The sequence below is a fragment of the Aquarana catesbeiana genome, linkage group LG04 (genome assembly GCF_042186555.1).
Source record: "Aquarana catesbeiana isolate 2022-GZ linkage group LG04, ASM4218655v1, whole genome shotgun sequence".
NCBI classification, from domain to species: domain Eukaryota; kingdom Metazoa; phylum Chordata; class Amphibia; order Anura; family Ranidae; genus Aquarana; species Aquarana catesbeiana.
In genome coordinates this window covers 688,119,621-688,143,882 of record NC_133327.1, presented here as the reverse complement: position 1 = coordinate 688,143,882, position 24,262 = coordinate 688,119,621, and the positions used below count along the sequence as shown (strand labels likewise).

At 43.2% G+C, this 24,262-nt stretch overlaps 1 protein-coding gene across 3 annotated transcripts in view; it reads left to right on the top strand.

Annotated features, from left to right (window-relative positions):
- The window catches only part of LRFN2 (leucine rich repeat and fibronectin type III domain containing 2), a 767,606-nt gene that overhangs the window by 361,975 nt on the left and 381,369 nt on the right, over positions 1–24,262 (top strand). For all 3 annotated transcript variants that reach the window (XM_073628763.1, XM_073628765.1, XM_073628764.1), the window contains exon 4: positions 8,640–8,729. The gene's annotated coding sequence lies outside the window, so the exon portion shown is untranslated. The remainder of the gene's footprint in view (positions 1–8,639; positions 8,730–24,262) is intronic.

The window sequence follows — 24,262 nt, the reverse complement described above, 5'->3', positions numbered from 1 at the left end:
TTTCCTTTTACTCTATTATTTTCTTTTTTATTATAGCTTATTCAAATTTATTCTATTCCATTCTTTTTGGAATTTGAATTTAAATTTCTATTTTATTCTATTCTATCCTATTAGAATGTTTTGAGGTCCCTCTTATATAAGCATGTACGAACGTAAACGCATGCTTGGGGGGGGGGGGGGAGCGCTTACGTGCGAAAACATTGATACACATGTTACATATCGCCACGCACACTGGAATGAGAGCGATAATTCTAACACACGACCTCCTCTGTAAAACAATAAACTGATAGCTATAGGGGGCGTTGGAAGCTTCGCCTTCGCCATTTCACAGGGCGCGCACAAATTTTAAAATAAAAAGATAAAGAATTTATAGATCGCGCTATTCAATCGTATAAATGAAAACAAACAGTCCTCAAATAATGTGAATCAATGTGAAGATAAATTAGTAAGAAAATCAGTCCACAAGTGAAGTAAAAATGACTCCTGATTGCGATCTCCACCATCCACCACCGAAGTGATACAAATATCAGTCCCTCCACCAACAGCTAAAGGGCTCACTTACCGGCTCCAACCGATCCCTCATTACAGGGGACCATTAGCGCTTGTGGCTTTAGCCCGGCCAAAGCCTTTACTCCGGGTCCAGATGGTCTCCCAACACATTCAACCCCCTGATGCTGTATAGGATATGGTGATATCTCAAAGGAACAAAGTGCTCCACATAGTGTAAAATCCTTTAAAATTTATTAGAATAACTGAAATGCACTTACATCTTCCACTGATGTAAAACGCCTTAGGTATCTCATGTGTCGGCCGCCACACAACAACCCATCCTCTAGGGTACGTATGGGAATGGCCCCCGCTACGCGTTTCGTCATAAGATGATGTTGTCCATGGGACCACAAATTTAGACGCCTTTCAGACTGAGGGGCTTTTCAGGTGATTTTGGGCCAAAAAAAAGCATCTGAAAAGCTCACCAAAACCTATTTCCATTAGACCCTTTTCACAATGAGGCAGTTTTCAGGTGCTTTAGTGCTAGAAATAGCCTCTGAAAAGCGCCTGAAAACCACCTGCCTATCATTTGCATGAGTGCTTTCACACCGAGGCAGTGCGCTTGCAGGACGTTAGAAAAAGTCCTGCAAACAGGATCTTTGGGGGGGTTTGGAGCGCTGTAAAAAGCGCTACAAAAACACCCCTGCCTGTTGAAATGAATGGGAAATGCTTCCGAAGCGCCTTAAAATCGATTCGAAAGCGTGCAAAGCGGGTGTTTTCTGGATTTATTTGAGGTTACGTTGTCACGTGACCTTAAAAAAAAGCTGCCCCGCTAGCGCCTGAAAAGCGTGCTCTAAAACGCGCCTAAACCACCACAAAAATGACTGGTGCCTTATCACTGTTTAAGGGGTCTTAAAATCAATGAGTGCTTTCACATTGGGGCGGTGCACTTGCGGGACGTTAGAAAAACAAAAAAAAACCCTGCCCGTGGAAATGAATGGGCAGCACTTCCGAAACGCCTTAAAATCACTTTGAAAACGCGGCAAAATGGGTGTTTTCTGGATTATTTGAGGTCAAGTTGTTATGTGACCTTAAAAAAGCTGCCCCTCTAGCGCCTGAAAATGGCCGCTAAAATGCTGATAAAGCACCGGAAAAACGATTGGTGCTTTAGTGCTGTTTTATCGGCACATCAGTGTAAAAGGGGTCTTAAACTCAATGAATGCGTTCACATTGGGGCGGTGCGCTGGCGGGGCAGTGAAAAAACTCCTGCAAGCAGCATGTTTAGAGAGCTAAAAAAAAGTGCCTCAAAAATGCCCCTCTCCATAGAAATGCAGGGAAAGCGCCTGAAAAGCCTCTGAAAATCCCTGAAAAGCTCTTTAACCACTTCAGCCCTGGAAGATTTTACCCCCCTTCCTGACCAGAGCATTTTTTGCGATTCGGCACTGCGTCGCTTTAGCTGACAATTGCGCGGTTGCGCGACGCTGTACCCAAACAAAATTTTTTTCCCACAAATAGAGCTTTCTTTTGGTGGTATTTGATCACCTCTGGGGGTTTTATTTTTTGCGCTATAAACAAAAAAGAGCGAACATTTTGAAAAAAAAGCAATATTTTTTACATTTTGCTATAATAAATATCCCCTAAAAATATATATAAAAAAACCCACATTTTTCCCTCAGTTTAGGCCGATATTTATTCTTCTACATATTTTTGGTAAAAAAAAATCGCAATAAGCGTATATTGATTGGCTTTCGCAAAAGTTATAGCGTCTAAAAAATAGGGGATAGATTTATGGCATTTTTATTATTCTTTTTTTCTTTTTAATTTTTAATGTCGGTGATCTGCGATTTTTATCGTGACTGCGACATTATGGCGGACATATCGGACACTTTTGACACTATTTTGGGACCATTGTCATTTATACAGCGATCAGTGCTATAAAAATGCACTGATTACTGTGTAAATGCCACTGGCAGGGAAGGGGTTATACACTAGGGGGGGATCAAGGGGTTAAGTGTGTCCTAGGGAGTGATTCTAACTGTGGGGGGGTGGGCTACCACTGACATGAGAGAGCAATCACAGCTCCGGGGAAATGGCTTGTTTACATAGGCATCTCCCCGTTCTGCCTCTCCATACCGCAATCCCGGGCCGCCAGCGAACATCGAGTTCCCGGGACCCGTGGGCACCCTGCCGCGGCGTGCTGCGGGTGCATGCGCGATAGGCGGCAAATTTAAAGGGACGTACCTGTACGCCCATTTGCCTGCCTGTGCCATTCTGCCGACGTATATCTGTGTGCGGCGGTCGGCAAGCGGTTAAAAGCGCCTGAAAATCTCTTCAAAAGCACCTGAAAAGAGTGTGAAAGTACCTTCAAGGTTTGACATTTTGGGTAGCTACGGTATTTACTCTGTGTGACCTCATCTTTTATATCCTACAAAAAATGTGGGTAGTTTTTTGCGTTTGTTTGCCCTAAAATTCACTTTAGTGTGTTTTTTTTTTCTTTTACTGAAATTTTGCATTTCATGGCCCTTTGCTGTAATAGCGTGTGACATAAAAAATTGGAACTACCGCTATTTTATTCTCTAGGGGTGTCTGCTTTCATAAAATATATCATGTTTTGGGGGTTTTGTGTAATCTTCAGGCCTAAAATGTTTTTTTTTTTTTAAACGTGTGCAAAAAAAAAAAAAAAAAAAATGGCATTGGCGGCGAAATGGGTTAATCAATGAAGCACACGGTACGTACAGTACAACAGGAATTCTATCCTCGCACACAATGTCTCTGTCATTCAGGGGCTTGTGGACGTTTTACAGAAGTAGAAAATAATTAAAGAAATAAATCTAAGGAGGGAAGAAGAGAAAGGACTGAGCTCTAATTTAGGAAAGACAAAGTTGCACTTTCATCAATCAGCTGAAAGAAGCATCGTTACCGGAAGCCTGACACCGAATCACATAACTGATGGCCCGTCCGCCTTTATTGCCTTTGCGGTTCGGAGAAATAGAGAGAATGTTGTGATTGTTATTGTGTAACGGGAAGTTCCTGAACTTGTGTTACTAGTTCATGAAGGAATAATAGAAGTGTTTTCAGAGATACATTTATTCTTGTCTCCGGGAGAGATATATGGGTCCATTCCTTTAGGTCAGTGATGGTCAATTTATTAGATTAAAGAGGGCCTCAGGTGCAGCCCCTAGATATTGCCCCAGGGATGAACATTATATTCGGCATCTGCATTCTGCAATACTAAAATGACAGGGACTGTGGGCATGCTACAGGAGATGATCCAACACCATGGACACGCTACGGGGTATCAGCAGAGTCTGTAGATACTGTATGCTCAAAAAAATAGAGACGAGGGACAGTCTGTAGAAAATAGTCACAGACTGGACACGTGTTACAGAAATTGGTCATAGACCGGAGACCTGCTATAGGAGATGGTCAGAGATTTAGTAAGATATTAGAGGCACGATACCGAGTTAAAGAATAGAGACATGCTACAGGAGGTGGTCAGAGAATGAGAACTTAATAAAGAAGATGGTCAGTAAAAGGAAACAGTAGGTATTTTGGATGACCACCCTTCTTGTAGGTACACCAACAGGGCCTTTAGATATCTGGAGATACCATGAAACGAGAAGCAGGTTGTGCATTCGTAAAATGTCTGCCTTTATTAGGTGTGTTGCAGCTTATATATGGTTCTACATGCCAATAGAAAGAGGGGAGGGGAAGGGGGTGTGGTTAGTAAATGATGTATTGGTATAAAATATATGGTTATACAAGTCAATGACCCTTAAAATACATTTATCATGAGGTTACAAGAGTCAACAGACCATCTGGTTATGAGTCATGAGACTAGGGATATGCCGTAGAATATGGCCATAAACTGGGGACATGCTTCAAGGGGTGGTCAATGACTACAGATGGCCACACAAATATAGATCCCCTCCAGTGACAAAATACCCCCCCCCCCCCACAGCCAGAAGCAATAGACCCACCCCCCAGCAACAACGGACCCCAACAACAAAATACCACCTTGGTAACAAAAGACCCCCAGTGGCAACAACAGATTTCCCAGTAGCCAGCGACAGTAGACCCCTCCCACAACAGTAGATCCCTTTCAGCAAAAGCTGGCCCCCCATCAACAGAAGCCTCCCGGCAACAATAGATACCCGACCTGTGTGACGGAACCGTCCAGAACCCCGCTTGGATGCTTCCGTCAGTATACAGCTTCCTCCAGTCTGGGCATAGGAATCAGATATTATATCTGAGCATACAAGACTAGCCGACAATAGCTTTTATGAGAACTGGAACTGTTTATTGAAAACTCACATATAATTTATATACTGCACAATCAGGTGAGGCTGATCACATTATCATATGCAAAGGCAACTGTATACAGGAATATAAATAACATAACTAAGAAACAGCCAACACAAACAGTAACATTAAGCTACTTAAACAACTAGCCACCTAGATGATTCAGTGCCCACCCAGACTACTTGGCACCAAGCCCACCACCCTAAATACAAAGTACAATACATATTATTGTAAGCATAAACATCCCACAATGGTTCGATAATAAGGTAAAGTGGTCACAATATCAATCACCTCTGCAAGAGATGATCAGACAGACAGAAACAATAGGTGACTTAATTAGCACAATTAACAATGGGTAAAAGACACTTAGGAGGCACACTATGGGAGAAAGCTACTTATAATAAACACATTATAGCAGGAGACCCCAGTCAGGTGGATGGGGCTGATGATATTAACATCTGCTTTGAGTTTCACAGTGTGAAGCAGGCATTGTTGGTAATGAGGCATTTAGGCCCTAAACATGGATCCCGGGCCTAGGTTCCCAGAGTCTGTGTGTTTTAGGGAGACATGGACTTGAATCAGAAACAAGACCACTCCAAGGGTCCCCCAGGCATACACCTCCCAAAGAGTAGTGTTTCCTTAAAAGCCAGGGCTCATGGTCAGTGGGTTCAGAGGCCACCCTGCAGTCCCTTCCAAAAACTCCTGTCCTGGCTGGGTCTGTCACAACCAGCAACAGTAGATCTCCCCAGCAACCATAGATGGCCACACAAATACAGATCCCCTCCAGTGAAAAAAAGATACCCCAGCAGCCAGCATCAATAGACACCCCAGGACACCCCAGCACCCCCAGTTACAACATACATTGAGTGTTGGAGGTGCTGGAACTGCGTTCCAGCATGTTCCTGATCCTAGGAAGCCATTTACCCTCCATCTCACTCTTTAAAATCATCTTTATATCAATTTATTACAATACTATTGAAAAATTAACTTTCAACAAAATCTCCTGACTTTTGCCAAAACTTGGGGAAAATGAAAACGCTCAGTTGTGTTCATCCTTAATTATTGTCTTAGTGAAATTTATTTTCCTTTTTTTGTGTGTTTCATTTGTTTGTAAATAGGTCTAACTTTTTTTTTTTCTTTTCACCTGTGAAATTCCCACCTTTCATTCCGCCACCCTTCACCAGATGTAATCCGTCATTTTTAATGAAGAGAAGCAGAATCCAGACACAACGGTTTATTGATCACATTACTCTATTGCCATCCTATTGAAAAAAAGAAAGCAGTGAGAAGCCGGCAGAATCTGGTGACAATAGATTCATAAATATGCTGGATTGTGTTCAACCACCAAGACAATGAATTGTATGTTTCCCTTTAAGTGACATTTTGTAGCAGGCGATGCTTTTATTGCACTTAACAATCAGCTTGGAGCACGTGTCTCTTCCCCAATCACCGGGAAAAAAAATCCTGACTAAAGGCGCTAGGAGATTAACTGATTTGCTAAAGGTCACAAGAAACGTGTTCCTGAACTGTCTCCAATGTCACCATGACAAGTCACCTTTTCCGATACAAGGCCATTAAGGAATATGACTTAGTGCCACAGATTCGTTGTAGGGCACGGTTGCCATAACAGTGCCATTAATAATTTGACATAGGGTACATGCCGCGGTTCATTGTAGGACATGGACCCTTAAACATTAATAACCTGTCACTGTGTGAGCCAGGCGGGGCTTTGTTTCCAGGCTATACATAGATAATCTGCTCCCGGTGATCTCGGATATTATCTAACTAATTGAGACTCAGTGATTCTAACAACACCTGCGTGGGCAGAGGAAGAAGAATGGCTGCCAACAACTGACTAATTATCTTATAATAATATTATTGTTATTATTATTATTATTATTTCACAACATATAAAATACCATCATAGCCTTAGAGCCAAGATGTGAATGGATAGGCTGCATTCTCAGTGATGTCATCGCTCTCTAGTGAATGGATAGGCTGCATTCTCAGTGATGTCATTGCTCTCTAGTGAATGGATAGGCTTCATTCTCAGTGATGTCATCGCTCTCTTGTGAAGGGATAGGCTTCTTTCTCAGTGATGTCATCGCTCTCTAGTGAATGGATAGGCTGCATTCTCAGTGATGTCATCGCTCTCTAGTGAATGGATAGGCTGCATTTTTAGTGATGTCATCGCTCTCTAGTGAATGGATAGGCTGCATTCTCAGTGATGTCATCGCTCTCTAGTGAATGGATAGGCTGCATTCTCAGTGATGTCACCGCTCTCTAGTGAATGGATAGGCTGCATTCTCAGTGATGTCATCGCTCTCTAGTGAATGGATAGGCTACATTCTCAGTGATGTCACCGCTCTCTAGTGAATGGATAGGCTGCATTCTCAGTGATGTCACCGCTCTCTTGTGAAGGGATAGGCTTCTTTCTCAGTGATGTCACCGCTCTCTTGTGAAGGGATAGGCTACATTCTCAGTGATGTCACCACTCTCTAGTGAATGGATAGGCTGCATTCTCAGTGATGTCACCGCTCTCTAGTGAATGGATAGGCTGCATTTTCAGTGATGTCACCGCTCTCTAGTGAATGGATAGGCTGCATTCTCAATGATGTCACCGCTCTCTAGTGAATGGATAGGCTTCATTCTCAGTGATGTCACAGCTCTCTAGTGAAGGGATAGGCTGCATTCTCAATGAAGTTACCGGTCTCTTGTGAATGGATAGGCTTCATTCTCAATGATGTCACCGCTCTCTAGTGAATGGATAGGCTGCATTCTCAGTGATGTCATCGCTCTCTAGTGAATGGATAGGCTGCATTCTCAGTGATGTCATCGCTCTCTAGTGAATGGATAGGCTACATTCTCAGTGATGTCACCGCTCTCTAGTGAATGGATAGGCTGCATTCTCAGTGATGTCACCGCTCTCTTGTGAAGGGATAGGCTTCTTTCTCAGTGATGTCACCGCTCTCTTGTGAAGGGATAGGCTACATTCTCAGTGATGTCACCACTCTCTAGTGAATGGATAGGCTGCATTCTCAGTGATGTCACCGCTCTCTAGTGAATGGATAGGCTGCATTTTCAGTGATGTCACCGCTCTCTAGTGAATGGATAGGCTGCATTCTCAATGATGTCACCGCTCTCTAGTGAATGGATAGGCTTCATTCTCAGTGATGTCACAGCTCTCTAGTGAAGGGATAGGCTGCATTCTCAATGAAGTTACCGGTCTCTTGTGAATGGATAGGCTTCATTCTCAATGATGTCACCGCTCTCTAGTGAATGGATAGGCTGCATTCTCAGTGATGTCACCGCTCTCTAGTGAATGGATAGGCTTCATTCTCAGTGATGTCACAGCTCTCTAGTGAAGGGATAGGCTGCATTCTCAATGAAGTTACCGGTCTCTTGTGAATGGATAGGCTTCATTCTCAGTGATGTCACCACTCTCTAGTGAATGGATAGGCTGCATTCTCAGTGATGCCACTGGTCTCTAGTGAATGGATAGGCTGCATTCTCAGTGATGTCACCGGTCTCTAGTGATTGGATAGGCTGCATTCTCAGTGATGTCACCGCTCTCTAGTGAATGGATAGGCTGCATTCTCAGTGATGTCACCGCTCCCTAGTGATTGGCCAGGCTGCGTTCTGAGTGATATCACCGCTCTCTAGTGAATGGATAGGCTGCATTCTCAGTGATGTCACCACTCTATAGTGATTGGATAGGCTGCATTCTGCAATTCTAGGACAAGCAATGTTCCTAGTGATATTACTAATCTCTAGATACAATAATTCTAAAGTATTTCTTTTTTATCTGTTTCTTCTGTATTACTTACACTCCCAATATTTTATTTTAGGGGATCTTTTTAACCAAGTAACAACGTGAACAATTACAACGTGGACCATGGTCTCTGCAATCCTGGAGAACGCCCCTCATTAAAGCTAGGGTGAGTGGCTGCATTTCTCTGTTTCTCTCTATTGTTAAGTTTCTGCCAATTCCTTGTGAAATTCTTGACTTTTTGCTACATTGTTGCTATTTCCATTGTACTCTCTCACACTAGCTGAGGAGTCGGTGACAAGCTGCGCATGCATCACCAGGGCAAAACGAGATGCACATGTGGATCAAAAGGCACCACCTGGGCTTCTTTTTTATTATTTCTCTTCCATAATATTTTATTAATAATATTCAGAAAGAGTTGAACAGACAAACACAAGTTACATTGGCCTGATGGCCTAGAGATGTACATGAATTCTATAATCATATTTGTAACAATGGTGAATATTGGTAACCCAATGTATAGATATTATAGAACAGAACTGTGATGAGTTAATCACACTAGGAAGTTGCAGAGGATATAAGATGAGCATCAACTTTGTATCTCAGAGGCCAAAGAGAACTTGATCTTTATAGATGTCCAGTTCACCTTGGCGTTGACTGGCTTCTTGAGACAAGAGGGATTGGTTAGAAATGTTTCTATAAGGTAATGAAGGGGTAAGGTTTTTGGTGTGTGGAATACCATAGGGAGAAAGATACTTACGGATAGGAGCAACGCTGTATCTTGACCTAAGCCGACAAGGCCCAGGCCCAGGGCGGAACTTTTCAGGAGGGGCGGCACGAAAAGAGTCCCTGCTGGCTCGCATTACACTTTTATTGCAGCGCTAGTTTTACGGGGCAGACTGGGCTGGGAGGCAAATCGGTCTGGCGCTCCTATAAAGCTGGCGCCACTATGATAAGACTAGCAGGGCCGCCATCGGGGGGGAAGCCCATACATATGTAGGGGGCCCGGGCGTCTCATGGGGCCCAGGTGGCGGATCCCAACCAATAAGTTGTGGGAAGGGGGGCCCGCTGTTTCTAGTTTTGACTGTCCTATCATCACAGCGGACCCCTCACCTAAGTTCCCAGCTACAGAGAGGCAGATGCCATGTCGGGAGGCCGAAACTGTCTGGAGGAGAAAGTCAGCTGATGGGCTGAAGGAGTGAAGGGGGAGGAGCCATTCACTGTGTGAGGAGAACCCATGTTGGGAGAGGTGCAGGTGGAGACATATGAAGGGAGCCAGGCAGGCTGCAGGTACCCATTCTGAAGTTTTTTTTTCATTTTGGATACAGTAAGGGAGGGTTATAGCCCCTGCCAGTTTATTTTTCCGCCATCCCTGCGTCATTGCAGAGATTTTCCTTCATTTCTTGCCCCATAGCCAAACAGGAAGTGAGAGAAAAACTCTGCAAATTAAAGGAATCCATTGCCACCCCCAAAGGCCCTCAGAACTATATAGGTTTGACTTGATGGACTTGATGGACTTGTGTCATAGGTTGGACTTGATGGACTTGTGTCTTTTTTCGACCTCACCTACTATGTAACTAGTGTCCCCACTGGAAAATTTCAGGGCGGGGCTTAAACAGGAAGGGGTGTGGCCCTGACAGGACTGGGTGGGTCATATTTAAATTAGGGGGTGTACGAGTTTAGTCATGCCAAGGGCAGCACAAAACCTAAATACACCGACTGGCTAGGAGTAATTTCAAAGCTGGCAGTCCTACTGGTCACCTTGGTTAGTTCCAATAGCTACGTGTAAAACAAAAATATTTATATCTGTGCAAACGATAAAACAAATAAATAATAAAAACAGCCGCTGTGCACAATGTCTAGACATCACATGACATATGTAATATAAAGCAAATAGTGCAGCTCTAAATAAAGAAAAACATGTGGTGGACATGCACAAAATGATTCCAAACATCTAACCAAGTTCATAGAAGTGCAATTCCATGGAAATGTTCATGATGATCAATCTGTGCCATCGCATGCAAGCAATCAGGGTGAAAATGTCCCTCAAGCCGTGAAAGTGATGAAGATAAGGTAGGGTAAGTGTCACCAGCAAAAAATGACAACCGCACTTACCGGAGGACATGTGACCCCCCCCCCCTAATAAGAGTGGTCTAATGCACTTTGTTTACAATAACCAAGCCAGAGATCCGGACCTCCTAGATGTCCTCTCCTGTCACTGGATGGTTTGCGCCATAGAGATGGATAGAAGAATGCCAGGTAGCAAAGCCCTCTCATCAACAGATGTCTGTGCACCCTTTGTTAGAGGTGGCCTTCTCTCCCGGTGGGAACCAGTGGCCTGTACCCTGGACTGTCTCTCCGGGCTCCTCTCCGGTGTCTCCGGTAAATCTCGGATGGTCTCTCCTCACCTTTCCATGGAATTGCACTTCTATGAACCTGGTTAGGTTTTCGGAATAATTTTGTGCATGTTCACTAGATGTTTTTCTTTATTTAGCGCTGTACTATTTGCTTTATAGTTCCATTAGCTGTGTATAGGTGGGTATGGCAGGACTGGGGGGGAGGGGTGTAGCTTAAAGTAAGGGGTATAGAGATGAAGAGGAGGAAAAGAAAAAGAGAGGGGGAATGAGGAGAGAAGGCCGAGACGGGGAGGGGGGCCGCATGCCTCCTACCTGACCCTGATCTTCAGCCCCGCCAACCCCGGTTATCCCAGGAACTTTATATAGAATAAGATAGTATAAGGTTGTAAGACGAATGGGGTATAGAAACAGTTTGGTTGGCATGTGGGCACATGGTTTGGGTGAATTGGGAGGTAGTTTTTAGACATGTGCAATTCGTTTAGTTCCAAATTAATTTTTTAATGCATTTCGACAAAATTAGTTAATTCGGAAATATCCGAATTAACGAAAGCCCGTTTAACATTAAACAGGTTTTACGAATATTCGTGAATTCAAATATTCAAAAATTTGAAAATCCGTAAATTCGGAAATTCTAAAATTTGTAAATTCGAAATTCGCAAAATTCGTAAATTAGAAAATTCGAAAATAAGAATGAAAATCCCAAAATTCCACAATCTGAAATAATAACTTAACTATTACTATCTATTAAATTATAGGTATTGGAATTTCCTTTTAAATTTGGCTGTTAGTGAACGTAATGAATACAAATTTTGTAGTTACGAATTATCTGTAATAGCGACTGCTGCATCTAAACAAATGGAATGTAACAAATTAATAAGAATAAATAATAATAATAATGGAAATGTTAATTATTATTTATTATTAATTCATTCCGTTCCATTTGTTTAGATGCGGCATTCGTTATTTCGGATAATTCGTAACTGCGAATGAATTCGTATTCGTTCACTAACAGACAAATTTAAATAGAAATTCCAATACCTATAATTTAAAAGTTCGTTATTATTATTTATTATTATGAATTTTCAAACTTTTGTTCCTTTGAATTTTTGGAATTTCTTTCAAATTTTTGAACTTCCAAATTTTCAATTTTCCGAATTTCCGAATTTTCAAATTTCCGGATTTTCGAATTTTCGGATTTTGAATTTCGAATTTACAAATTTTCGAGTTTTCGAATTTACGAATATACAGATTTTCACATTTTTGAATTTACGAATTTTCAAATTTTCCAATTCCCAATTTACGAATTTTTGAACTTACGAATTTTTAAATTTCCGGATTTTCGAGTTTTCGAACTTTGAATTTCGAATTTACGAATTTTCAAGTTTTTGAATTTACGTATTCACGAATTTCGAATTTATGCATTTATGAATTTTCTCAGTTTCGAATTTCAGGATTTTCGAATTTCCAGATTTACGAATTTTCCAATTTACGCATTTCGATCATAACAAATGACCCAAAAAATGAAAAAACAAAAACAAAAAACGAGCGAAACGAAAACAATTTTTTTTTTCGGCAGTGCATATATCCAGTAGTTTAAAGTGAGAACAACAAGCCCAATGGGCGGTGTGTTTGGAGATGAGCTCTTCCATTTTGGCGATTTCGTTCTTTATATTATTGACTTTCATTGCAATATTTGTAGTGAGAAGCTTGGATGAAATCTATCTTCTGCTTCTTTATTTGTATTTGTTTTCAGCAAAACTTAAAGCAATGAGTCTCCTCTAATCTCTGGACTCCTCACCAATTAGCGGGATGTGATTAGGCGCGTGTTTGTACTACAAAGGTTGGGGCTGCCTTGGAAATATGGTTTTTCCTGCGATGACACATTTATGCGTCTTGGCGGCACAGAGCTGGCCTTGTTGCGGGAGGTTCTGCCCTCTTTGCTCCAGGGAGTAAATGATATGCAGTAATTAATTTCCAAGTGATGGGGAGGCTCCGGCGTTAACATGGCAGGTGGGCAGAGGGATGGCGAGAACATCGTCACCCAGAGCTGAACTCCAGGAAGAGATACAAATGAATACAGCTTTGTATTCATTAATACATCATTAAATGTCTTTATTATAGAAGCGGTGTAGAGACCTAAATGTGGCGCGGTATCAAACCTTGCACAGGAAGGCTAACAAGGGGAATGCCGAAAGGAGGGGGGACAGAGAGAGGAACTCACCAGTCTGCTGATTCTCCTTTCACTGTCCATTCACAGGTTTGGAGTAGAATAAAATTAGGTCTCCTGAGCTGCCAGCCAGGGCTGTGCTTTGTGACAGAGCTATGAAAATCTCAGGACTGGATGGAAAAAAATGTAAAACCATTTGACAAAGTAAGGGACAAAGTTTATTGTCACATCTCCTGTCAGACACCACTTCTCTACTGAATGGATAGGCTGCATTCTCAGTGATGTCACCGCTCTCTAGTGAATGGATAGGCTGCATTCTCAGTGATGTCACCGCTCTCTAGTGATTGGATAGGTTGCATTCTCAGTGATGTCACCGCTCTCTAGTGAATGGATAGGCTGCATTCTCAGTGATGTCACCGGTCTCTAGTGAATGGATAGGCTGCATTCTCAGTGAAGTCACCGCTCTCTAGTGATTGGATAGGCTGCATTCTCAGTGATGTCACCGCTCTCTAGTGATTGGATAGGCTGCATTCTCAGTGATGTCACCGGTCTCTAGTGAATGGATAGGCTGCATTCTCAGTGAAGTCACCGCTCTCTAGTAATGGATAGGCTGCATTCTCAGTGATGTCACCGTTCTCTAGTGAATGGATAGGCTGCATTCTCAGTGATGTCACCGCTCTCTAGTGATTGGGTAGGCTGCATTCTCAGTGATGTCACCGCTCTCTAGTGATTGGGTAGGCTGCATTCTCAGTGATGTCACCGCTCTCTAGTGATTGGGTAGGCTGCATTCTCAGTGATGTCACCGCTCCCTAGTGAATGGATAGGCTGAATTCTCAGTGATGTCACCGCTCTCTAGTGATTGGATAGGCTGCATTCTCAGTGAAGTCACCGTTCTCTAGTAATGGATAGGCTGCATTCTCAGTGATGTCACCGCTCTTTAGTAATGGATAGGCTGCATTCTCAGTGATGTCACTGCTCTCTAGTGATTGGATAGGCTGCATTCTCAATGATGTCACCGCTCTCTAGTGATTGGATAGGCTGCATTCTCAGTGATGTCACCGCTCTCTAGTGATTGGGTAGGCTGCATTCTCAGTGATGTCACCGCTCTCTAGTGATTGGATAGGCTGCATTCTCAGTGATGTCATCGCTCCCTAGTGAATGGATAGGCTGCATTCTCAGTGAAGTCACCGCTCTCTAGTGATTGGATAGGCTGCATTCTCAGTGATGTCATCGCTCCCTAGTGAATGGATAGGCTGCATTCTCAGTGAAGTCACCGCTCTCTAGTGATTGGATAGGCTGCATTCTCAGTGATGTCATCGATCCCTAGTGAATGGATAGGCTGCATTCTCAGTGAAGTCACCGCTCTCTAGTGATTGGATAGGCTGCATTCTCAATGATGTCACCGCTCTCTAGTGATTGGATTGGCTGCATTCTCAGTGATGTCATCGCTCCCTAGTGAATGGATAGGCTGCATTCTCAGTGATGTCACCGCTCTCTAGTGATTGGATAGGCTGCATTCTCAGTGATGTCACTGAGCTTTTCTGGTGCTTAACTGCATGGGGTGCTGGTCTGTATGTGTTTATCCAACTCTGCGTGCAACACGAAATTGAAGAGCAAAAACCACACTGGTTGTTTCAGTATGTAGCTGGCTGCAAATGATGTCCTCACCCTAGGCCATGCCCCCTGTAGTGTTTCACCCCAGTTGGGCTTAGTCATAGAGGTCATCTATGAATAAGCCCAATCAGGGTGAAGCGTCCCAGTGGGACATGCCCCAAGTTGGGGACTGCGTTTGCAGAGAGCTACATTGAATAAGCTCAACAGTTTGAATTTATAAAATGTGGTTTTCACTCTTCAATTTCGTGATCCATCATGGCCTAGTCATAGTCCCTTAGAATTAGTAACAAAACGGACCCCCCATCGAGTTTTCTCAGTGCAGAAGTTTATAGCTATACCTAATAAAGTCTGATATTGTGACACAATCATAAGATACTGAGGTTCTCTGTTATGATCAATGTATTCCGTTTGTTATACTTTGAGGGTCTAGACTCAAAGCCTTCCATGTCTTTCTTACCATCTGTTTTTGATAAAAAAAATAGAAATAATAAGAAAATAAGGATAAATCACAGTAGGGCCCGAATCACTCTAATGGCATCCTGTGCTCAACGCTCAACAGCAAAAAAAGATAGAAAAGTAAAAGGAAATGAAAAAATCAGGGCAGGCAGTGATCTTCATTGATGTCTTCCCGGGTGGATGCCTCTTTGCAAAGTATTTTCTTCTTTGTGACTAATAAAAAAAAAAAGTTTTTTTTCTTGTTGATCCTTAGAAAAGCAATACTGGCTTCTCCCAAGAGATAATGCACACATCCGAATAATACAAAGGAACGAGGAATCCACGGGCTTAAACTTCACACATCATGACCACCACCTCTAATCAAACGAAAACTCACCATCTGCACTTACACCAAACAATAAAAGAGTATAATAACTGCTTATGATGCATCCAATTCCCACATCGGGGGGGGGGGGGGCTTGTTTACGGACTAAGAATTTTTATAGGTAGACCATTCCTATCTTAATATTGAGCATTGTTTCTAAAATGAATCTTAGCTACTACAGTAAGGAACAGACACAAAAAATATACTCCCAACATCTTTCCAAATGAAAATGAAGTATGTACTGGCAAGTGAAGCTTGGGAGGGTTTATTGTTGCTGGGGAGGGTCTACTTTTGTGGGGGAAAGATCTATTTTTACTGGCTGCTGGAGGGTCTATTGCTGCTGGGGAGGACTGACTGTTGTGGAGGAAAGGTATATTTTTCTATGGAGGATCCACTGTTGTGAAGAAAATAACTATTGTTGCTGGCTGCTGGAGGGTCTATTGTTGCTGGGAAGGATTGACTGTTCTTAGAGAAGGGTCTATTGTCACTGGAGACAATCTAATTTTGTGGGGGGGAGTGTCTATTGTTGCTGGCTGCTTGAGGGTGCATGGTTGCTGGGGAGGATCCACTGTTGTGGTTGAAGGGTTTAGTGTTGCTGGGGACAATCTTCTGTTGTGGGGGATGTGTCTATTGTTGCTGGCTGCTGGAGGGTCTATTGTTGCTGGGGAGGATCTACTATTGTGGTTAAGGGGTCTTTGTTGCTGGATGCTGGAGGATCTGTTAATGCTGGCTGCTGGGGTTGGTCTGTTGGGATTGGGAACTCTATTGTTGCCATTAGGGGATCTATTGTTGCTGGGTGGGTCTCTTGTTGTGGTAATGGATCTATTGTTGGTGTGTGGGGGGGTCTGTTTTTTCTGTGAGGATGTGTTGCTGCTGGGTTAGTCTATTGTTGCTGGGAGGATATTTGGCTTCTGGCTGCAGGAGAACCATTTTACCAACTTTCCTGTTCATTAATAAATTACTACAAATCACTTACCACCATAAAATGATACTTGGTTCTATTTTTTCGAAAAGGGGCCATACTGAGAGGTGGATAAGGGACAAAGACAAGGTTTGATGCTTGGTGGTGGATAGGGGGTGGAGACAAGGGTTGGTGCTCAAAGGTGAGTAGGGGTGGAGACATGGGTCGTTGCTTTGATGTGGGTAGAGGTGGAGGCAATGCTCATTTGGGGAAGGAAGGAGTACCTGCACCTATTCTCTGAGAAATAAGCTCTGAATACATGTATATGCGAAGTTTAAAGATGTCATGTATATAGTAATAGCTCCAAAATATGGTTCAATATCTGGATGGCTTTAATCTGCTTTGGCAGCTGGATGACATTAATCTGAATCAGCACCTGGATAGCTCCATAGTGTGGTTCAGCACCTGGATAGCTCCATAGTCCGGTTCAGCATCAGCTTCATAGTCTAATTCAGCAGCGGATAGCTCCATAGTGTGGTTCAGCACCTGGATAGCTCCATAGTGTGGTTCAGCACCTGGATAGCTCCATAGTCTGGTTCAGCATCAGCTTCATAGTCTAATTCAGCAGCTGGATAGCTCCATAGTGTGGTTCAGCATCAGCTCCATAGTCTGGTTCAGCAGATGGATAGCACCAAATTGTTGTTCAGCACCTGGATAGCTCCATACTGTGGTTCAGCACTTGGATAGCTCCATAGTCCGGTTCAGCATCAGCTCCATAGACTAGTTCAGCAGATGGATAGCTCCATATTGTGGTTCAGCACCTGGATAGCTCCATAGTCTGGTTCAGCATCAGCTCCATAGTCTAATTCAGCAGCTAGATAGCTCCATAGTATGGTTCAGCATCAGCTCCATAGTCTGGTTCAGCAGATGGATAGCTCCATAATGTGGTTCAGCACCTGGATAGCTCCATACTGTGGTTCAGCACTCCGATAGCTCCATAGTCTGGTTCAGCATCAGCTCCATAGACTGGTTCAGCACCTGGATAGCTCCATAGTCTGGTTCAGCACCTGGATAGCTCCATAGTCTGGTTCAGCACCTGGATAGCTCCATAGTCTGGTTCAGCATCAGCTCCATAGTCTAATTCAGCAGCTGGATTGCTCTATAGCAGGGATTTGCAATTAGCGGACCTCCAGCTGTTTCAGAACTACAAGTCCCATGAGGCATAGCAAAAGTCTGACAGCCACAATCGTGACACCCAGAGGCAGAGGCATGATGGGACTTGTAGTTTTTGCAACAGCTGGAGGTCCGCTAATTGCTTATCCCTGCTCTATAGTGTGGTTCAGTATCTGCTCCATAGTTTGGTTCAGCACCTGGACAGCTCCACAGTTTGGTTCAACACCTGGATAACTCTATAGTCTGTTTCAGCACCTGAATAGCTCCATAGTCTGGGTCTAAACCCAAGTAGCTCCACAATCTGGAGTTTTTTTTTTTTTAAGGATTATCTTTAGATAACACTCTGACAATACTAATAATACTGGTTGCACACACATTACAGTAGATTTCGCTAACAAATTTCCTTATTTAACCTCCATAACTAATCATTTTTCTCTGCGGAGTAATAAGTTTCCACTTTTTGCAATAAAGTTCTAAATCAATGAACTTTTACACTTCCCAGCCTTACCTCAGGAATCTTTTCACCTCTTCTGCTTTCTCTTTATTGATTGACTCTTCTGTACTCACTGTTCACCACTCCACATCCTGCCTACGTGTACACTAATCTCCTCTCGGTCTTCCAGTGGTGACACGTTATCTCTAGTCAAGTTCTGTGGTGCTGCACTCATCTGACTCAAGGAATATGGAGTGGGAGTTAATTAAATCTTTCCAAGGGGAGAGCAGACCTTAGTTCATTTCAGCAGACAGTTACTCCTCTCCTTAAAGAATATCAGTCATGATGGGATGTACGAATTGTCTATACTTGAAAAAAAAAGAGATGTATGTGTTTTTAGCTTTCATTACAATGCCTCTAGGTGTCTCTTGAGATTTCACGTCAGAGCTTCAGTAGGGTATAACAGCTTCAAATAACAGAGAAACATTAATAGTCATTAATTAGGTCATGTTGTGCATGTATTACTAGCATGGCATGAGGTCAGTTGATGAAGCAGCCAGTGTCAGACCTCAGGTTCCCTCTCTTCTTAAACAGAACTCTAGTTAATTTTTGCTTTGTTTTTTAATGTGTTGATTTTTTTAAATGCAGTTTTCACTTCAATACTCACCTTATCCCCAGCAGTGTCCACAGCAAACTTATCATTCTGAGGTCCAGGGTTGCGGCAGTTCCAAATGGAATGATGGCCAGCAAAAATCTGAATGCAATCTATAGACTGGGGGGAGAACCTCTGGGGGGATCTAGGATGGAAAAGGACCTGGGGGTCCTAGTAGATGATAGGCTCAGCAATGGCATGCAATGCCAAGCTGCTGCTAACAAAGCAAACAGAATATTGGCATTAAAAAGGGGATCAACTCCAGAGATAAAACGATAATTCTCCCGCTCTACAAGACTCTGGTCCGGCCGCACCTGGAGTATGCTGTCCAGTTCTGGGCACCAGTCCTCAGGAAGGATGTACTGGAAATGGAGTGAGTACAAAGAAGGGCAAAAAAGCTAATAAAGGGTCTGGAGGATCTTAGTTATGAGGAAAGGTTGCGAGCACTGAACTTATTCTCTCTGGAGAAGAGACGCTTGAGAGGGGATATGATTTCAATATACAAATACCGTACTAGTGACCCCACAATAGGGAGAAAACTTTTCCGCGGAAGGGAGTTTAACGAGACACGTGGCCACTCATTAAAATTAGAAGAAAAGAGGTTTAACCTTAAACTACGTAGAGGGTTCTTTACTGTAAGAGCGACAAGGATGTGGAATTCCCTTCCACAGGTGGTCTCAGCGGGGAGCATTGATAGTTTCAAGAAACTATTAGATAAGCACCTGAAGGACGGCAACATACAGGGATATACAATGTAATACTGACATATAATCACACACATAGGTTGGACTTGATGGACTTGTGTCTTTTTTCAAACTCACCTACTATGTAACTATGTAACTTCCAACTTACATCCTATGGGCACAAGCTGTCATCATCACCCCATGCACCAATGCATGGTCATCACCTCAAGCATGCATCAAGGCTTATGCATTTCAAGGGCATGCCCTTTTCACCCAGAGTTCAGATTAAGCTTGGGTTGTGTCTGAAGATCCACTTAAAAAAAGAAAAGCCTCATGAAAAAGATGGTGTACTGGGTCCTTTGTTCCGGCATGTCTTTGGATGGAGCTGTCAGACTTGTTGCTGCAGAATCTTATGTAACAAAAGTTAATTTGCCATTTTGGTGTTAAAGAAAAAGAAAAAAAAAAAAAAGAGCTAGTAAGATAATTAAGCATACTAGGCTGTTAACGCCTGTAAAACATGCAAATAGGTGTTAATCACAATGAAATTGCAAGTCATGAAAATCTGTCACTCCCTGGAGTGCAAAGATTTGCAGAAAAAAACACACACACACACATATATATATATATATATATATATATATATATATATATATATATATATATATATATATATATATGAAATGAGTCACATCTGCATGAGAGAGAGATTATAAATAACTAAAATATAATAATTGGTCTGAAATATGTAAAATGCATGTAACAACTAGAGTGATATCAGCATAGATAGATAGATAGTTAGATAGATAGATAGATAGATAGATAGATAGATAGATAGATAGATAGATAGATAGATAGATAGATAGATAGATAGATTGCAACAAGGTGAGTAGGAATCTCTTATCAGACAGTTGTCACTGAAATGGTGACAATATCTCGTTCTTTAACTGTCTAAAACGGTTACATTTTAGATTACCCATCACTGTCAGTCTCAGTGACAATGGCTATAAGGACAAACAGAGAGGATGAGAGGACACAGACAACAGTATAACTGTGACCATGATTCTAATCGTTCCCTCCTCTAAATAAAAAATAAATAAATATAATATTATGGAGTAAATGCTGCTCCTGGTCCCCCCCCCCCTTTTAGTGTTAGCCATGTGGTCAAAACCCAAGACCTTAGATCTTATGGTCTTTGCTGAAAGAAAAAAATAAATGATCAAAACATAAACAGAAGATACAATGTTAAGGGTCTTGATGTCTCGGTACTCCCTGCTTTAGGTGACCCAACACCCGTCTCCAGGATGGACCACAAAAAATATTTTTTTATTAATGAAATTTTGAAAGTTGTATGAAGATAATTCCCTAGACCATAGATCTGCTTCATCAGGAGGTGCATAAATTAAAGAGCAACCATGTAATGAACCAAAGACCCATTAGAAGGGAGATTGCAGGAGGCATAGGGGTGGTCCTAGGCCACCAGAACTTATACAGAGCTTTGATTGGTCAGTTTAAATAACCAAATTGGCTTTTCAGGTATTTCCCACCAGACAGGGAGGGATAATCCAATACACTTATCATACGGGTCTGCAGGACAGGAAGTGAGGGAAAGTTCCCAAGTGGGTAACTCTTAAAGGGGCTTCTGTGAGCACTAGGCTTACGTTTTTCAAGCATATCTGTAACACTGACCTCCATGCCCCAGGAATTATCCCAACTATCTACCCATCAATACTGATTTTATGTTTTCCCTTGGCACCTGGACATTTCTCTAGCTGGGCTTCTGATCTTGCAATTACTCTCCCTCTGGAAGACTTACAAGATAAATGGTCCAATACACCGGAGAGTTCCATCAGTGTCTTATCTACTGAAACAAATTACAAAGTGTTAAGGCAATGATATTTGGTACTTTATTGTTTTCTTGAGTGATGCTGAGACATCCTACTGCTTATTTTAGAGGCTGCTCAGCAGCTGGTACGTTTAAACCTTAAATCTGATGGAACTTCCCAAAAAGTCACTGTTTCTGCTGTTGTACTGTCACATACCTGACTGTGAAGCCCAAGATGACACGGGTGACCTCTCGCACAATTCCCTTCCATGTGCCCCTGGTAGAGTATACAGGGACTGTTAGGGTGGCGGAAGGTTGAAGATGCCAGGAAGCTGGAGCAACAGACTTGAGCTTGGAAACACAGGGATCCACCCGGTGGCAGGATGGAGTGAGGAGCCGGACCTCGGGAGGCAGAATGGTAGCCAGAAGTTGAGGCCAAGGTCAACAACACAGATGAGCAGCAGACATAGGCAGGCAAGGTCAATCTGAAGGGAAGCGTCAGACATCAAACAAGGTTAACAGGTTTTCAAGGAACTCAGAACAATCAGACAGACAATCCAGCAATGAGGCTAGGCAGACCTCTGGTTTAAATAGGCCTTCAGGGGCCAGGAATTGTGGGCAAGCTCACGCTTGCTTGGGTGTGCCGAGACCCATGCACATTCTTGTCCTTGCACGTCTTTTCAAGTTTCTATGCGTACAACCCTGCACATGCATGCAAAAAATGAGCACCTGCATGCGGAAATTAGTATTGGATCCCTGACATCTACACTGTCTTGGATAGAGCCCTACGAAAACACCCAATATAGGCCCTTTTAGGTAAAAAAGCAAGTTGATTGTTCCAGGTCGAAATTTTGTCTACTTTCTTATATTTTCACTGCAGCGAAACAGACCATCGCTGGGTCTTGACAAAAGCCGACTACACTTTTTGGGGGGAGCTTAAATCTTGTATTAACCTGTGTATGACATATGAGAAAATGGCAGCCACATTACACGATAAGATGTCCAAATTCCCAAAAATATGGGATCCCTGGATCTCACACTGTGAGGGAGATTTACTAAAACTGGAGCACTCAGAATCTGGTGCACATTTGCATGGTAGCCAATCAGCTTTTAACTTCAGCTTCCTCAATTAAGCTTTGACAGTAAAACCTGGAAGCTGATTGGTTTCTATGCAGAGCTGCACCAGATTTTGCACTCCCCAGTTTTAGTAAAACTCCCACTAATATGCCAGCAGGCTTTGACCGGACTCTGCTATCTAAGTCCCAAACAACAGACCCCTCTAAGTCTGAATATTAGGTTCTACCTGAGCTTGGCAATCCAGCCTGGACAAGCATTGGTTTTTGGTGCATCCAAATTCATTACGTTTGTATTAAACATCATCCAAATTTAGGGATCAAATCTTCTCTATATGCATGTTTGCAGCAGTGGCGGCTGGTGGTCAAAATTTTGGGTGGGGGCGGCAAACAGACCTGGCCCCCTCACTGACATTAGCACCCACACCCGCCCCCCCCTCCCGCGGCTCTCGATCGATCAATCACAGCGGCGATCCTCTCGCACTAAAGCCACACCCCCCTCTCCATGTGATCAGTGGCCTTACCTTATACTGCGGTAGAGGTGCGGGGGGGGGGGACGAGATGACAGTGCACTGCTGAATCCGGGGTAGGCTGCTGCCGGGACCGATGCTTCTCCTCCTGGCCCAACAGGAGGCGGGTCCTAAGACCCGTCCTAAGACTCCCAGCCAATCGGGTCTCAGGGACCGCTTCTTGATTGGCCGGGAGGAGAAGCAGGAAGTCATTAGCGAATATTAATTTGCTAATGTCACACAAGTGGGTGGGCTCGGGGGCGCAGTGCTCTGCGCCCCCAAGCCCACCCTTTTTGAAGCCAATTAGAGCCTCCAGCTCTAATCACGTGCTTCAAAAAAAAAAAACCTCCATGGGAATCCATGCGTCCGGCACCCCGCATGGAGATTGGGGGGGCCCTAATAGAGGGGCTGCCACTGGTTTGCAGAATACATTTCTCAAAGTACATAACCTGTCAGCCATTGTATGGACCTTGGCCATAAAACTATCAGACAATTCAGGTCATGTGAACATGTTGGGAGTTATCATCATTTCCTTATATTGAATCTAAGACAAAATTGTAGAAATTTACGGATAGTCTTCAGCCTGTGCTGCATTTCATCCATCGTCTTCTTCATTCGTCTTCATTCGTCTTTGATGGTTTTCATAACTTGGCAACGGAAGTTTGCAGAGACTTACAGGAGAAAAAAAAACAAAAAAAACCTGTCAGACTTTTCATGCTTTTCATTAGATCTTTCCTTGGAAAATGACGGCGAGCAAATAACAGAACAGCGTTTTAACTTCCCCTTATGTTCGGAATCGATATTATAACATTGCTTTTCTAATCTTTGGTTTTGCAGAAAAGGCCTAAAGACACCAGCAGGTAAATCTTAGGGAAGTAAGCTACTTTTTATTAAAGGTACACTCCACTTTGACCTTAAGATTTGTTATTTAGAAAGAATTCCAGCTGGTATCATGTTATTGCTAAGAAAATGAAAGTCAATGGGAGATATAAGATTAGTTCCACATTGGAGGCCGATTTGTATTGCTGTCATTAGCCTTGTTGCCAACCTCTCTTTCCCATGGCACATTTATTATGTAATATTTTTACAGTCTAGTAGTGCTCCAGCAGGGGGGGGGGCAAATAAACCACCTGACCCCCCCTGGGGTTGCAAACAGATCCCCCCCCCCGGTGGGTGGTACTCAGGCGGGCTCTTGGCGGAGATGCAGTGCTCCAGCCGGGGGGGGGGGGTTAATAAACCACCTGACCCCCCCAAGGGTGGCAAACAGACCCCCCCCAGTGGGTGGTACTCAGACGGGCTCTTGGCGGAGATGTAGAGATGACGGATGCAGAATCCATGACGTTGGCTATCTTCCAGATCTCCATACATCCTCCCCGCCCCTGGTACCAGCCCATGCAATCGCTTCTCCTCTCGGCCAATAACGCTCCTCCCGCTTCCCGATTGGCCGGGAGGAGAAGCAGGAAGACAATAGCGAATATTAGTGCTCTGCGCCCCCCAG